The sequence below is a fragment of the Tyto alba genome, unplaced genomic scaffold, assembly GCF_018691265.1.
Source record: "Tyto alba isolate M040663 unplaced genomic scaffold, T.alba_DEE_v4.0 Super-Scaffold_22, whole genome shotgun sequence".
NCBI lineage: Eukaryota > Metazoa > Chordata > Aves > Strigiformes > Tytonidae > Tyto > Tyto alba.
In genome coordinates, this window is record NW_024881296.1 from 28,855,583 (window position 1) to 28,870,129 (window position 14,547).

Here is a 14,547-nt window from a genome sequence, read left to right on the forward strand (position 1 = left end):
AGGTAATCCATGCCCTGTTTACCTTCAAATATCCTTATTTACATAAAGTCCCTGACTCAGTTGCTCAGTGACAGTGCAACTCTTAAGAGATGCAGTAGCAATATGGGGGAGGAGTAAGAGTCTCCAGAACTTGAGTGCTCTATTTGTCTGCTGGAACAAATCTTGTGAAACGTTGTGCCTTCCTATAATTAACACTGAAGAAGTCTGGAAAATTTATTTCCCTACCACTCCTGATGAATTTTTGGGCAGGATGTCTTCCTCCAGGAGTTCCTGGGGAAGTCTCTGCAATGAAAGTTGGTTTCAATTTTCCACTAGAAAGACTGAGAAATATGTGTAATATATCTAGTTTTTCAATTGATAAAATTGAAATAAGAATAAATGTTTCAAATATTTTGAGTAAATAGGGCTAGAAGGAAGAGTACAATGTGGTTGTTTAGAAGCACTCTTAAGGATTTTTCCCTAGATGATCCTAAGAGATTTGGTATCAGTGAGCTTCCCATTACAAGGAGAATAGTAATTACAATTACCTGATCTGTCAGAATGTCAGTTTGCTGACAAATTCCTATAACATCCTAGACCTTTCCAGATTCCAGGTACTCACTGCTGGTGAAGGACAATATATAATCTGTCATCTCTCTGTGTAGGTACAGAGATTTGGGGGAAAGGCACAGCAGAGAATATGCAACAGCATTCGCTGCCCTCAGTCTATTCTGCTTTTCAGGGATTAATTACATTGTTCCTTAGTCCTACCTAAATAGTAAAATTATATGTGGGACTCTTGTAAAAGCCTGATTGACAAAGGGATCCTGGTAAACAAGTTAGCCTTTGAGTTACTGATTAGAAGCCTTGGGAAAAGAAAGTCCTGCAGGCAAGACTACTGAAGAAACTGGTGTCCCAATGTTAGCAAGGTCTGCAGCCAGATATCTTTTCTGCTTTATCCGAAATCTGTTTGTCAGTGATTGTAGGTATTTGGGAGACATTCACAATTCTGATTTGTGTACCAGGTTCTCGGATCCCCATGAGACCTACCAATACATTTTTCATAGTGACACAAACTTCAGCTACATCAGTATTACCTCCCAGGTTTATCTGAATAGCCTGTGAATTAATAGCATATGATACTCTAGAGCATTGTTGTTGCGCATCTGTGAAACTTGAAGTATGCAAAATTGATTCCAGTGCTTAACATACTGCTGTGACTTTGCTGAAAGACATACAAAAAAAATGAAGCCTTCTTAAAGTTTTCCGGTGGTCAAAATGGGCAGTATCAGCTCACTGTGATGAGAAAAACAATCGAAAGTTTGACATTCGTATTGCCCTCAGTCAATGGCATTGATTTAAGAACTTCCAGTTGTTTTAAGATACAGATCCTTATTATTACAATTATAAGTGAGAAATGCAGCTTTTTTCTGAACAGCATTGGCCTCCATATTACTGTGAATATTTTTTTTTTTCTTAGGCTTGTATACCTCATCATAATTAACATGTTTGTCATAGAGAATGTACTGCTGTGTAAAATATCCATCTTATTTATAGTTTCACTGGCATTTGTGAAGAATAACTTGATGGTTCTTTTATTTATTTGTTATAGATATTGAGATTATATAATCTCCTTTATTTTATAAATATAAATATGTTACATTGAAGAAAACCATACTTTTATTGATAACTTATTTTTAAATCACTATCAGAATAAATTACCTAATGTACAGAAGCAGCTAGCTTCAGGTGGAATGTCTTGGTATTTATGATATGTTTTTTGAAGAGAACTGAAATGAGTAGTTCCTTTAGGAACTTGATGCAGCTTTGAAAGCTTGCTGCTTCTCTTAAAGTTTTATTAGAAAACACTAGAATTTGAAAACTGATGGTGACCAAAACTGCAAAACCAAGCAGGTTTTTACATATATGTATTTATTTTATTTTACTTTATGTTCTTTATTTTTCAGTGCTAGTACCTACCATCTTACAAACTTCTCTTCACATGTCAGCCTTTCTTTAACGTGTCACAGGCCATTCTTTTCCTTTTATCTTGTTTGAGAGAATTATTGGCAGATACAGCAAATGATTCTTGAAACTTATTTGAAGTGTAAGCCTAGGGATTAATTACCAAAATCTTTCACAGAACCTGTAAAGTAAACTTTCATATTTGACTTTGTAGAATCTAAATGGTAGCTGAAAGATTTACAAGACAGTTAATAACTATTAGGGTACTAACTCCTGCTAAAATGCTTGATTTTTGTTTGAGGTTTTAAAATGCCAAACTGATTTCTGTCTCTGGAGGTGTTTTGAAAGGACATACTATCCTTCCTCAGTTTCATTTTACAGTTTATATTTTTGTTTCTTTGTCCTTGCAAAACTGTTTTGAAAATCTTTGTGGATAAAATCTACACAAGGTGGCTATGTTTTTTTTATTTGGTTATTTCTTTGCAGTATTTATGTAGTTTAGTATAACTTAATAGTGAAGCTACTGTAGTGTTTCTTCAATAAATGTACTAATTTTTTTCCTTTCTTGCCTTACTGCTTGTATGCAGCATCATATATTTTGTATGATATATATATATTGCAGTTCTATTCCATTCAGTTATTTCACCAATGTCTCTCGTCTCAGTAATTCTTCCTGTATTGGCATAGTTAGACTCTCTTGGTCACTGTCTCCTTCGTGATTTTCTCTTTTCAAGGTTTGGGAATTATTAAGAGAGAATGTTAATCCTCAGCGAATAAAAGAAATAGGTTAAAAAGAGGAGAGAAGTTATTACAGGAAAGCACACTTGAGCCATCTGGTTCATCAGCAAGTGTGCTGGCCTTGATTAAGAAATGTAGTTCTGCCTCAGAGAAACTGGAAGCAGGTTAAATTCCATACTGGTAGATATGGGAGCTTCCCTTAGAGAAACTTAGTGTACTTTAAATTGTGCAATTTAATTTCAGAGTTTCATATGGGAAGCATGTAGCTTAACTGGAAGGAATAGGATACCTGTTGTAAATCACCAAAGTATAAAGAGGAAAATTTTTCATTATTTTTGAAAAATACTTTGTTGAAGTACAAAGCTGAAGTTACTATAAACAGTATAGCAAAAAAAGGGCAGGTAGTGGTTAGTGAGTATAGAAGAGATTCTGTAAGAAGAGGAAGAATCTTACAAAGTTATCAAAAATAATGCACATGTGAGAAATAACTCAAGTTATGTAAAAAGAAACAAGACCTAGATTAATGCTTGTATTTGAATAATTCTGCTTTTGTTTCTTGCAATTTGACAAATGTGAAAGGCACAATCTGGAAGGGTCTTTGACAAGATTTTTTTCTCTTGCTGTTTGCAAATGTTTGTGGTTTATAACAACACACATCATGCTCCATAGTTACACCTTGAAACGTTTTGTTTAAGAGCTCCATGTCTAACTGCTGTGATAGTTTTAACAATATCTAAAATTATGTTGTGGGTAAAGGCTAAAGAAGACAACTGTCCTTCAACTTGGGAAATATTTTGTCCATTTCAGTATTATTTGCCCAGATTACTTACAAATTCTTGTGCTTCAGAAATACTTTCTCTCTTTTTAATACCAGTCACTGGCAGAAATTACTGCTATTCATCACTGGGTTTCAATGTACTTTTTGTATCTCTAATTATTTGTCAAATAGATGTTTTGCCTGTCCATCCATGGGCGTGTGTTAATAAAATAGCTATCTTCTATGAGATAACTGATACTAACCCAAATGTCTGTTATTTAATTCATATTACGACATCTCAAAATTAAATTACAAGTGAATTGTCTTGGCCTGTGTTTAGCAGAGCTGGAAAGAACTGACTGAAAATCACTTAATTGTGACTATGAATCCTAATTCATTCAGATGTATATGGAAGCACCTACAACAGGTATTTGAACTTGCCAGCCTAGCAAAAAATGAAGATTACAAAAACTCCTGTGTGGCTAAAGGTATCTTTTTCTTTACATTCACATGTCATGTTTTGCACTAGGAGATTGAAATAGTAGTTCCATTTGCAATGTCATAACTTTACTCAGTTTTATCTAGCTGTTATTTAGCTGAGATTTTTGATTGTGCTAGACATTAGTTTCTATGATATTCTTAATTTAGAGCATTAGTTCTAATAACTAATTATAATAATCAAAAGGCCTCGTTCATTATTTTCCCCCATAATCCTGTCAGCAGGATCTCTCCTTCTGCAATGGGAATTTGATTTTTTTTTTTTGAATGTTGAAATAAAACAATGTGGTGCTTTTGTTCCAGCTATGTTTCTAGTCCTCTTTACATTTTAATTTCTGCTTACATTTTCATTCAGGCTATTTGCCTAGAAGGCTGTAGGAGGCTTTAAAAGCAGAGTATTTACGTATGTGAGCCAGAGTGTTCAGACTCTCATTTTGATTGTTATTGGGATGGAAGTATTCATACATTCTGTTTAAGGCTAGTTTAGGTATTTAATTTCAATGGGTCAGAGAACCAAAAGCAGGAGCCTAAATTCCCTCTTTAAGTAACAGATAGGTAGCAGCACATTGTGCAGGGGTGGATTGGCACCGGTTGTGGTAAACCCACAAATTTTTTTATCGGCAAAAAATTATCTTAGAATATTTGAAAATTAAAACAATTATGTAAGTTGTTATATTCTGCAGGTGAACTGCATGTATTTAACCACAAGAGAGCAGTGTTACACCAGATTTATTTTGCAAGTCTTAAATTTAAAAGTAATTCTGCTTTGCCAGTCTCTTTATATTTTTATCTTTTCAGCAATATTCACTAAACTGTAGAGGTACATGCTTCTAACTTACTAGTGTTATGGTGAACTATATTTATGTGTATTTGGATTAGTACAAAGTCAACACCAGGCTGGTTTATTTAATTATTCACAAAATAAATCTGCTACTTCGTTTTTGAGGAGAATTGATGCAAGGTTTTATGTGATAGGTTAGAGAAGGACTTCATCTGGCAGTAGTCTTTTCCTGAAGAAATATTCTCTCATATCCCATGTAAAATGGCTATTGGAGAAAATTCCCGTTCATGCTATAGTACACACAAGATGAGCACTGCCATGGAATTGCAGGGATTTGTGTAAATAACTTTTTGGTTATACCAGTGAAAACATGCTGCTGCTTACTGATTAAACGTCAAAGTGACCATCTGGCTTAAAAAAAAAAATCACATTTTTATTTTAGATGAAAGATTATACTCTGCTCCTGTAAGCATGGATATTATTTCTTTGTCACATGTAAACTATGACAAATGAGTTTTAAGTGCATTCATAAAGCTGAGTAAGTGTATGTTTGCAGGGCTGGGCAGAGTTCAACTTTCTGTAATGTTCCTGCGTTGCTATCAACTTCATTTGAGTTGCTACAGTGGAATTAAAGGCAATATTTAGCTACATATTTTTATATAAGGAATATCTTACCCATCCTATCAGCTTGAACTGTGGAGAACCTGTACATTGAAGATCTCTATTCTTACCATCTGTGCTTCCTCTTTAGCACTCTGCATTTCACTTAATGGGGAAAGTTAAACTTGATTAATTGTTCCTGCATCTCTGTTTTACTTTTTAGTTCTTATACCATAACACAGCAGCTGATTTTGCTGGGAGGCAGTTGCCGCTGAGCAACAGCTGCTGGTATAAAGGAGGAGGAAGAAGTTCAGAGTAAGCTTAGTTTTAGTTTCTTCACATGTTATTGTTGCCTTACAGTTGTTTGATGCATTGTCATCTTATAGTTTACAGCCTGTGGGTATTTGTCTTCCTTTTTGTTAGAGCGAGCTGTAGGAATCTGTGTTAGAAATTCCGAAACAGCAGTATGGATCGGTGAGGCTGGTTGTGTGTTCTACCATTGAAGTGAGAGGGTATTTTGTCCTTTAGAATACTGCTTTCTTGTACGTGTATTCTGTTGGTTTTTACTTAATTTTGTCTGGCTGGTGTTTTAATAATCTTTTTACTTTATGCTTTTTCTAGTAGATGTATTGCTTGACCTGTATACTATATTTGACTGTCACCTACTGGGGCGGGCTTGATAAGCCAGGCTGTTTTTGTTATGCTCTTTCTTTGCTTGTGAGGAAGTGTTTCTGAATAGAGGTCAAGCTCAGTGTTCTTGGTTTTAATTTAAGTTAGGAGTTGCCTTACCAGCATGTACAGTGGGAAAGTAATCTGAAAGTCAGTATTTTGTGATCGTAAAAACAGCTAGTTTGAAGTTCTACTTTGATATGATTCAGATTAAATGTGGGATTTATCAACAACCCCTGTTCCTTATCTGCCTATTTGACCATGCAAATATTTGTGTTTGCTTCTTATGTCTTCTGTTCCTCTCATATGCACTGTCTGCACATATATGTATTACATTAAGGTTTTACTTGTTTTACTTGTTATGTTTCTGCAGGGTCTTTTTTTTTTTTTTTCAAAACTCCTAGCAAATCTTGAGCCCCTTCATTATTTTTCAGTAGTAGCTTAGCTTTTTCTTCAAGATTTCAAGAGTATACTTTGTATTTAGTATGTTAGAATAATGAGGCCACTAGTGAGACTGATCTCTGCTGAATAATCTGCTCTATAACCTAGTTTGTCACTGGTACCATGGTTTTTGATGTTGAGTTAGAATTTTGAGGTCACAAATAAAAGAAAGAAATATTAACATAAGGTAAGCAAAATAGCATGAAGCGGAATCTCCTGACTTCTTTGTAAGCTCTTGGTGCTGTTGCTAGGAGAAGAGCATGTTAATAGTCCTCTAAGCTAGTAGTTGCCTGGGGAACCCACAGAACCTTGTACTATTTCTGCACATCTGTACAAACTCAGACAATCTCTCTTCCCTGTACTCCAGTTTTCCTCCTCTCTAGCCTAATAAAAGCAATGGAGAAAGGTTGTTGCATCTTGATCGTAGGACTAGGTCCTTTCTCATTCTCCAGCATACAGGTTTCCCTTACGGTAAAGACCCACTATCTTTGAAGATAATGGTATATGGCCAGACCTTGACTGAGCACAATAATTGTGAATAGTTCACCTGATAAGAGCTGAGGAGAATGAACATCACACCTAGTAATGGTCACTGGCACTTCCATTTGGAAGTTGTTGCTGTTCTGTTGCTTAAACAAGAATCACAGTCTCAGTTATGAATTGAATAGATTTTAGGAAAAGTGAAAAGTATTTGCTTCAAAAAACCCAGGATCACTAATTACTACAACAATAATTCTCTAATGGAGGAATAAGTTAAACTGCTTGATAGAAAAAAAGCTTTAAATTGCCAATGGTTAAGCAATTTGAATCTACAGATTCTAAAGAAGCTGACTGAAGGACATATCTAGCCTTTTATGTTCACTTTGAATAAACCTCAGAGTAATACAGAAATTCAGAAAATTATTGTGGCATCTAAGTTTGCTTTTTAAGTGGGGTAAACCAGGTGACTATAGGTCAATTAGCATGTATCAATTCTAGACAAAAAATCTGTATGATAGGATCAATCCTATTGCAGATTTGAAAATAGTTAACAAGAGTGATCTCGTGACTTTATTGGAAAATAGATCTTTTACATCACCTTTGACAAAAGTAGCTGTAATAGAGTAGTGTAAATTAAAATATAGCATTCATATTATAGACAGATGTTAAATGGATGTAGAACTGATTGACAGATAATAGCAATGACTGAAAGGAAGTACTTCTACTAGGGTTATAGAGAATGGTTTTAGGTTAATGCAGTTTCATATTTTTAGTAATGAAATAGGTGATAAAATTTGTGGATAATTAAAAACAGAAATTATATTGAGAAATTATAATGAAGATGGGAACAATGGCACAAAGCCATAATGATAGTGCCATATTAGGTTAGGTCTTCAGAAGAGTACATTTTAGTACAGTCGGTTGGAAAGCTATAAAGGAGTTTTGTTCAATTTTATAGGTTTTGCTACTGTATTCTTTGAAAAACAGAAAAATGTATTTGCAGTGACCTGAATTGTCTGTGAATGCAAGGAGAGAAAAAGGTACTAAAAGCCTCTTTCTCTGACAGAGAGAAACATAATACATACCACTAGCAGGAAGTGAAAACTAGAATAATTTAAATGGGAGTGCATTTTAATGATGAGCATGACATCCACAGTGGGAAGTGGTGACTTACTTATTTCTTCTCTGTATTAGAGCCCAAAGCTAGTTCTACAGTGAACCAACTATGGAGTGAAACAAACAAAACCCAACAAAAAACCCCTATAGCTTCTGATATCTGGGTGATTGAGGCTTATCAGATGTAAAAGCTCAGGTCTTGGACATATGTATTGGGTGAACTCGCTAACAGAATTCTCTTGTCTGAGTCACCTTTTGACAATGGTGCCTTCCTTCTCTCCCCCTTGCATTATTTTCTGCAGAAAGGTTTTGAAGTATGCGTGTTTTCTAATGTATTTATTGTAGGTTGTCCAGTAAAGAGATCAGCTCTTAAAGATATGTTTTGCATTTCAAAAGTACTGTTAGTTTTACAGAGGGAGGAGCCTGTCCTAGTGTTGAAGGTGCATGCTCCTTGCTGATATTCAGAACTGTAAGATGACTACATACTATCATGGATCTCGGTAAAATTTAAATGTGCTGTGCCAGCTGAAAAATGACATCTGCATTATTATATAAGATGTCCCTGAGAGCAGTATGACACCCACAGGCAAAACTTGAAGCTGTCAAGTAACTGGAATGATGATGTAAGCTCTCCCTTTAAATTAACAACAGTGAGGTACCAGAAAGAGCTGCAGTTGGATTAGTGAAGGGGCATAAGCTCTTTCATCAGAAAAGCCCACAAAATGTACAGGGGTTTTTTAAGGTACTTAGACATGATCAATTTACTTATTCCACAAAACTATAGAAGTTTAGCTACTTTATCATTAAAGTAAATGCTGTCCTTTCACATCTAACTCTCTACAGGATCTATGGTGGTTTTCTTATTGAGCTTTGAAGTAACGTGAATCTGTTAAATTATTTCTATTGTGTAGACTTGTGGTAGGAGCACTATTGGTGTCCCTTGTGGGGTCCTGATCTATAACTAGAGCGCTCCAAAGTGTAACCACAATGCAAGGAAATAAATTCCACCTTTATCATGCATTTCACGTACAATGTGACTGTTGAGCTGTAGTAGTCAAGAAGACAGATCATTTTCTTAGCGGTTTACATTTCAAAGCCTGGAAACTTGTAGGCTTAAGTAGTGGTACTGTTCAGAAGAAAATGAAGGCTGTTAGTAACGTGAGGTTATACTGTGATGTTTAGGTCTCAGGCAGATGGAGGATTTGGCAAAAGATAGCTGAAGTCCAGACATTTTTCCTATACTCCTTCCTAAGCAAACATTGATAGCAGTATTTTTAACTATGAAACCTTAAAATTGGGAAACTGAAATGTATACAATAATGTCTTTAAAAAATTAGTTTTTATACTGTTGTAAAATGTACTTAAGTAGTGTGACAGGAATTGAAGGTGACCCGAGCCTCAGGAAGATGTTTCTTGAAATCAAAAAGCCAGGTTTTATGACATTAAAACCCTCACAGTTTTAAGTAGAGAGAACTTGGAAATGATCAAGACAGACAGAAAATAAAAAGGAGGTTGGAAGTAACTCTTCCTCTGCTTATTGTGCCCTTGCATGAAAGTCCTTGCTTCTAGTTAACTCTACCTTTCTGAGTTGCAATGAAGTCTCTTGGGCCTCTCTCATGTCTAGGTGACAGTGAAACCTCACAAGAATTTTATTTACTTGCTGCATTTTCTAAGTGAGCTGTGAGCTTTGTGCTTGTGGCTCTCTTGCATGAAATACCCTTCGGTCTCTTACTGTTCTCTCTTCCAGCTCCATCTAGAGCATCACAGAGAAGGAAGAATTCCCCCTCTCTTTTGGGGGTAAGGAGGAATTCACTCTGCTCTTTAAAGGAGCTTAACATATGATTTGGAACATAATAAATACCGTACTTTTCCTAAAGCAACTTTTTTTGTCTTGCTTGTGATTAGCTAGTGTCACCAAGAAGCTGACCATAATTAGATGTGTGTGGGGGGCAAGAGATCTATGAAGGTAAAAATGGGGGCTTGATAATCAGTTTTGGTCATTTCCAGATGGGACTTCTGATAAAACAAGCATAGAGGAATTGTGAGGATTGAATGCAGAAGGAAGTTGACTGCACACCTTCTTATCCAGGTTCCTTCACTTTAGCTCACTAATACCTTCAGATAATGTAATTTGTGTATATTATCTTTGTAGCTACAATGAAGATAAATGTAGGAAGTGTATTTGCTATGTTGAAACTTTTATATATACCTTTATGTACCTAAAGCCTACAGTGTGCCAATGTCAGCTGTTTTGAGTAGCTGAAGTTCACATCCAGCATCACCACTGATTGATTTATGTTTCTTAGTTTGTTTAATGTCTGTCTTTACATAGGCAGTCTTCAGGTAACAGCATTATTGAGGAAGGTTTCCATATAATGTGGGAGTTAGGGCACTTGTCATGCATATGTATATGCATCTTAATCAGGCCTTAGTGTTAATAAAAGGTACTTCAAATGACATAGTGCAAATGGCTACTCCTTCATGTTTCTTGCAGTAATGGTAGAGCTGGTGGTGTTGACTTTTTTGCTATACTGAGGGGAAATGTATAGTGAATAGGTACCATAGAAGTCAGTGCCAGAGTCCTGAATTACTTGTTATATACATGGAACCTCATCCCAGCAAAACAGTACATTTTAAACAAAGTAATTCTACTTGTGTTTTGGTCTCAGTTGATGATACTATTTTTTTTTTCTTCCTGTAAAGATTGAGTTGAAATATATTTATCCACTATAAAACATGAAAGATACGAAAGGAGTGGTCTTTGGGGCAATATTTTATCTTTCTTGTTGAATCTCTCTTTGAATCTACCGTATGTTCCAATATTTCCTATTTTCTTTGGATTTCAATTGCCTGAAGTGACTAGACCCGAGTTTGTTTCCAGATGCTAGTAGGTTCTGTTATAGAAATGAGGCTGGATATCAAATCCATGTGTAGGTGTAGCTCTACATTTTTCTTTTTGGTAGCTGTATTTCTTTCATAAATATGCTAATGTATGGGCTAACCTCATAAGAATCATCTACACATATGAATGGAAGCCCTGGATTTAGAATTAACAGCTGCTGACCTGCATGAATAGGTCATGAAAGTGTCATTCTAAACAAAAGGTTGATTTAAGTCTTGAAGTATGTTTTCTCCAAGATTATGATTTTAATAATATTTGTTTCTAACCATGAGGGGGTTTTTTTGTTCATATAAATGTTCAATCTTCTAAGTTTTGCTGTGAGGTTAAAGGTTAATGTATTCTTGTGGCAGCAACTTCCACATGTATTGCTTTACTTTGTTTTATCTATATTTTGATTTGGGGAAAAAAAGAAGCTCTCAATCTGCCTAAATATTCTTTTTTTTTTCATAGGGGGTACTAATGAAGCTACGTTATTTTTTTCCCTGTCTCTTGTTTCTGCAGCTTCTTCGTGATTCAGATTGCTTTTTGCCACCCTTCTTTGCACTTCCCACTCTTGTACTTGCATTCTCTAGAGAGGGGTGATTAGTATGAAAATGGCACAGAATTTATGTCTGGATAGTAGGAGAGGTAGAGATAATAGTTCAACTCCTCTTTATCCCTTTGTATGAATTCTAATACTCCATTTTAGTTGCAACTTACTATGACACCCAGGTCCCATTCCTAATCTAGTACAATATATTTAGAACCCTGTAGGGTTTAGATTCAACTCTTCTCTCTAAAGTGTATTACCATAAAATCATCTGATGTGAAATTCATCTGCTGTTGTGATACTTGCTTCCATATGTGTTTAGGTCTATGTGGCCCTGTGTAGATACCCAAGGTAGCTTTTAGGAAGTGGTGCTGCTGGTGGAAAAATTCAGTTGTCATGCATGGAGCTGCTGCGTGATGTTTAGTAAAACTGCCTGAGATCCAAACTAGCCCAGGATATAGTAAGGTGATCCACTGGTTTATTGGCAGAGCCAATTTAAGTCCTTTCTTTCCAATCCTGTGGTTCGTTTTCTGTCTGTCCATAAACAGCTGTTTGAGATTGTACTGTACACAACATCACTGAACAAGAGGGGTGGGAGTGGGAACCCCAGTCAGTCTCACCTCTGTGCCTGGCAAGATCATGGAGCAGGTCCTTGTCAGAACTGTGCTAGGGCACATGGAAAATAAGGAGGCGATTGGTGACAGCCAACATGGCTTCACTAAGGGCAAATGGTGCCTGACAAATTTGGTGCCTACTATGGCAGGATTACAGTGTTGGTAGATAAGGGAAGAGCAACTGATGTCATGTACTTGGACTTATGCAAAGCATTTGACACTGTCCTGCATAACATCCTTGTCTCTAGAGAGACATGGATTTGACAGATGGACCATTCAGTGGATAAGGAATTGGCTGGATGGTCACACTCAGAGACTGGTGGTCAACAGCTTGATGTCCAAGTGGGACCAGTGACAAGTGATGTTCCTCAGGGGTTCGTATTGGGACCAGCGCTGTTTAACGTCTTTGTTGGAGACATGGACCATGGGATTGAGTACACCCTCAGCAAGTTTGCCAATGACACCAAGCTGTGTGGTGAGGTTGACATGCTGGAGGGAAGGGATGCCATCCAGAGGGGCCTTGACAGACTTGGGAGGTGGGCCCTTGCAAACCTCATGAACTTCAACAAGACCAAGTGCAAGGTCCTGCACACGGGTCAGGGCAGTCCCAAGCACAAATATAGGCTGGGTGATGAGTGGATTGAGAGCAGCCCTGAGGAGGAGGACCTGTGGGTGCTGGTGGATGAAAAGCTGGACATGAGCTTACAATGTGTGCTTGCACCCCAGAAAGCCAACCATATCCTGGGCTGCACCAAGAAGTGTGGCCAGCAGGTCAAGTGAGGGGATTCTCCCCCTATGCTCTGCTCTCATGAGACCCCGCCTGGAGTACTGTGTTCAGTTCTGGGGCCCCCAACATCAGAAGGACATGGGCCTGTTGGGAATGAGTCCAGGGGAGGGCCACAAAGGTACTGAGGGAGCCGAAGCACCTCTCCTATGAGGACAGGCTGAGAGAGTTGGGGTTGTACAGCCTGGAGAAGAGAAGGCTCTAGGAAGACCTTATAGCGGCCTTAGTACTTATAGGGGGCCTAAAGGAAAGATGGGGACTTTTTACGGGGGCATGTAGTGATAGGACAAAGGGTAATGGCTTTAAAATGAAAGAGGGTAGATTTAAGATTAGATGTAATAGAGTTCTTCCCTTATGAGGGTGGTGAGACACTGGGACAGATTGCCCGGAGCAGCTGTGGCTGCCCCCTCCCTGGAAGGGTTCAAGGCCAGGTTGGACGGGGCTTTGAGCAACCTGGTCTGGTGGAAGGTGTCCCTGTTCATGGCAGGGGGGTTGGAAATAGATGATCTTCAAGGTGCCTTGTAACACAAAACATTCTATGACTGTACGATAAACCTGCCTTCTTGTTAAAATGAGTGTATTTTGTAACTACACCCATGTTAGCTCAGAGAGGATTGGACTGTGTTGGATGGTGGAGAGACCCTGCCTTTCTCACGTTTAGGGAAAAGAAGTGTCTGTAACAAGCATATTGTATTGCCTTTTTTTTTTAAAAAAAAAAAAAAAACAAACCAAAAAAACCCGAATAGTTGTATTTCCAGGATTCTCTACCTGAGCTTTAAATCACAGCTAAGTCTTTGGCCAGGACAAAAAAATTGCCACGCTATTAACTTTTATTTTGTTGTTAAGTTCAATGATTAATTTCAACTTGCTAGTTTCCATTATTTGTTTTGAACCATTAAACATCAGCATCTATACAGACAGTGCTTGTATAGAGTAGGAATTGACTTAGCTATACTTGAAAATAACACTGCTAAATCTGATGTGGAAAATTGTGAGTGGTTTTCCAATGCTGTGTAAAACTTATCCTGGAGAAGCCATCACGCTATCCATAGACAGATATCTGAGGGGCTTCATTCTAGAATCCATTCTGCAATTCAGCTTGCATCCAGGGGACACATGAAAACACTTTTTATGATGATTCTGAAGGGTGATTTTTATTATTTTAAGAAAGTAAATTTAGAATGTTGGCTAAATAACACTGAAACCAAATATATTTCTAGCTCCTATACTCAGTTCGATTGTAGCATTTGGACTGCACAAACTATGTAAGTGTTTTTACTGAAGACTTTGTGGTGCAACTAAATTCTGGCTTTAGAAATGTATCAAAGTCAAGAAGAAGAGTCCCTGCAGTGACAAACATCTATCAGCAATGACAAGTGTTTTTCACTTAAAAATACTTAGAGAGTAGAATGCCAATACTTCCCATATTTTCAATTAAACTTCACAGGCTTCTGTTATTTTGCACATATCATATATAACATGTTCTGCAACTGAGAAATGAGAAAATGAAGGTTAAAACTGACCAATGATTAAAGAGAACTACTTACTGGGACTGAAACAATAATAAAAGACAACTCCCTCTTCTTTAAATGCTTAAACAGGGAAACATTTTCCCTGGGGTTTGAAAATCCTTCTGGTATATGCTTAGGAGAAATATATGGAAATGCTTTCCTTTCTGGTAACTCCATTTAAAT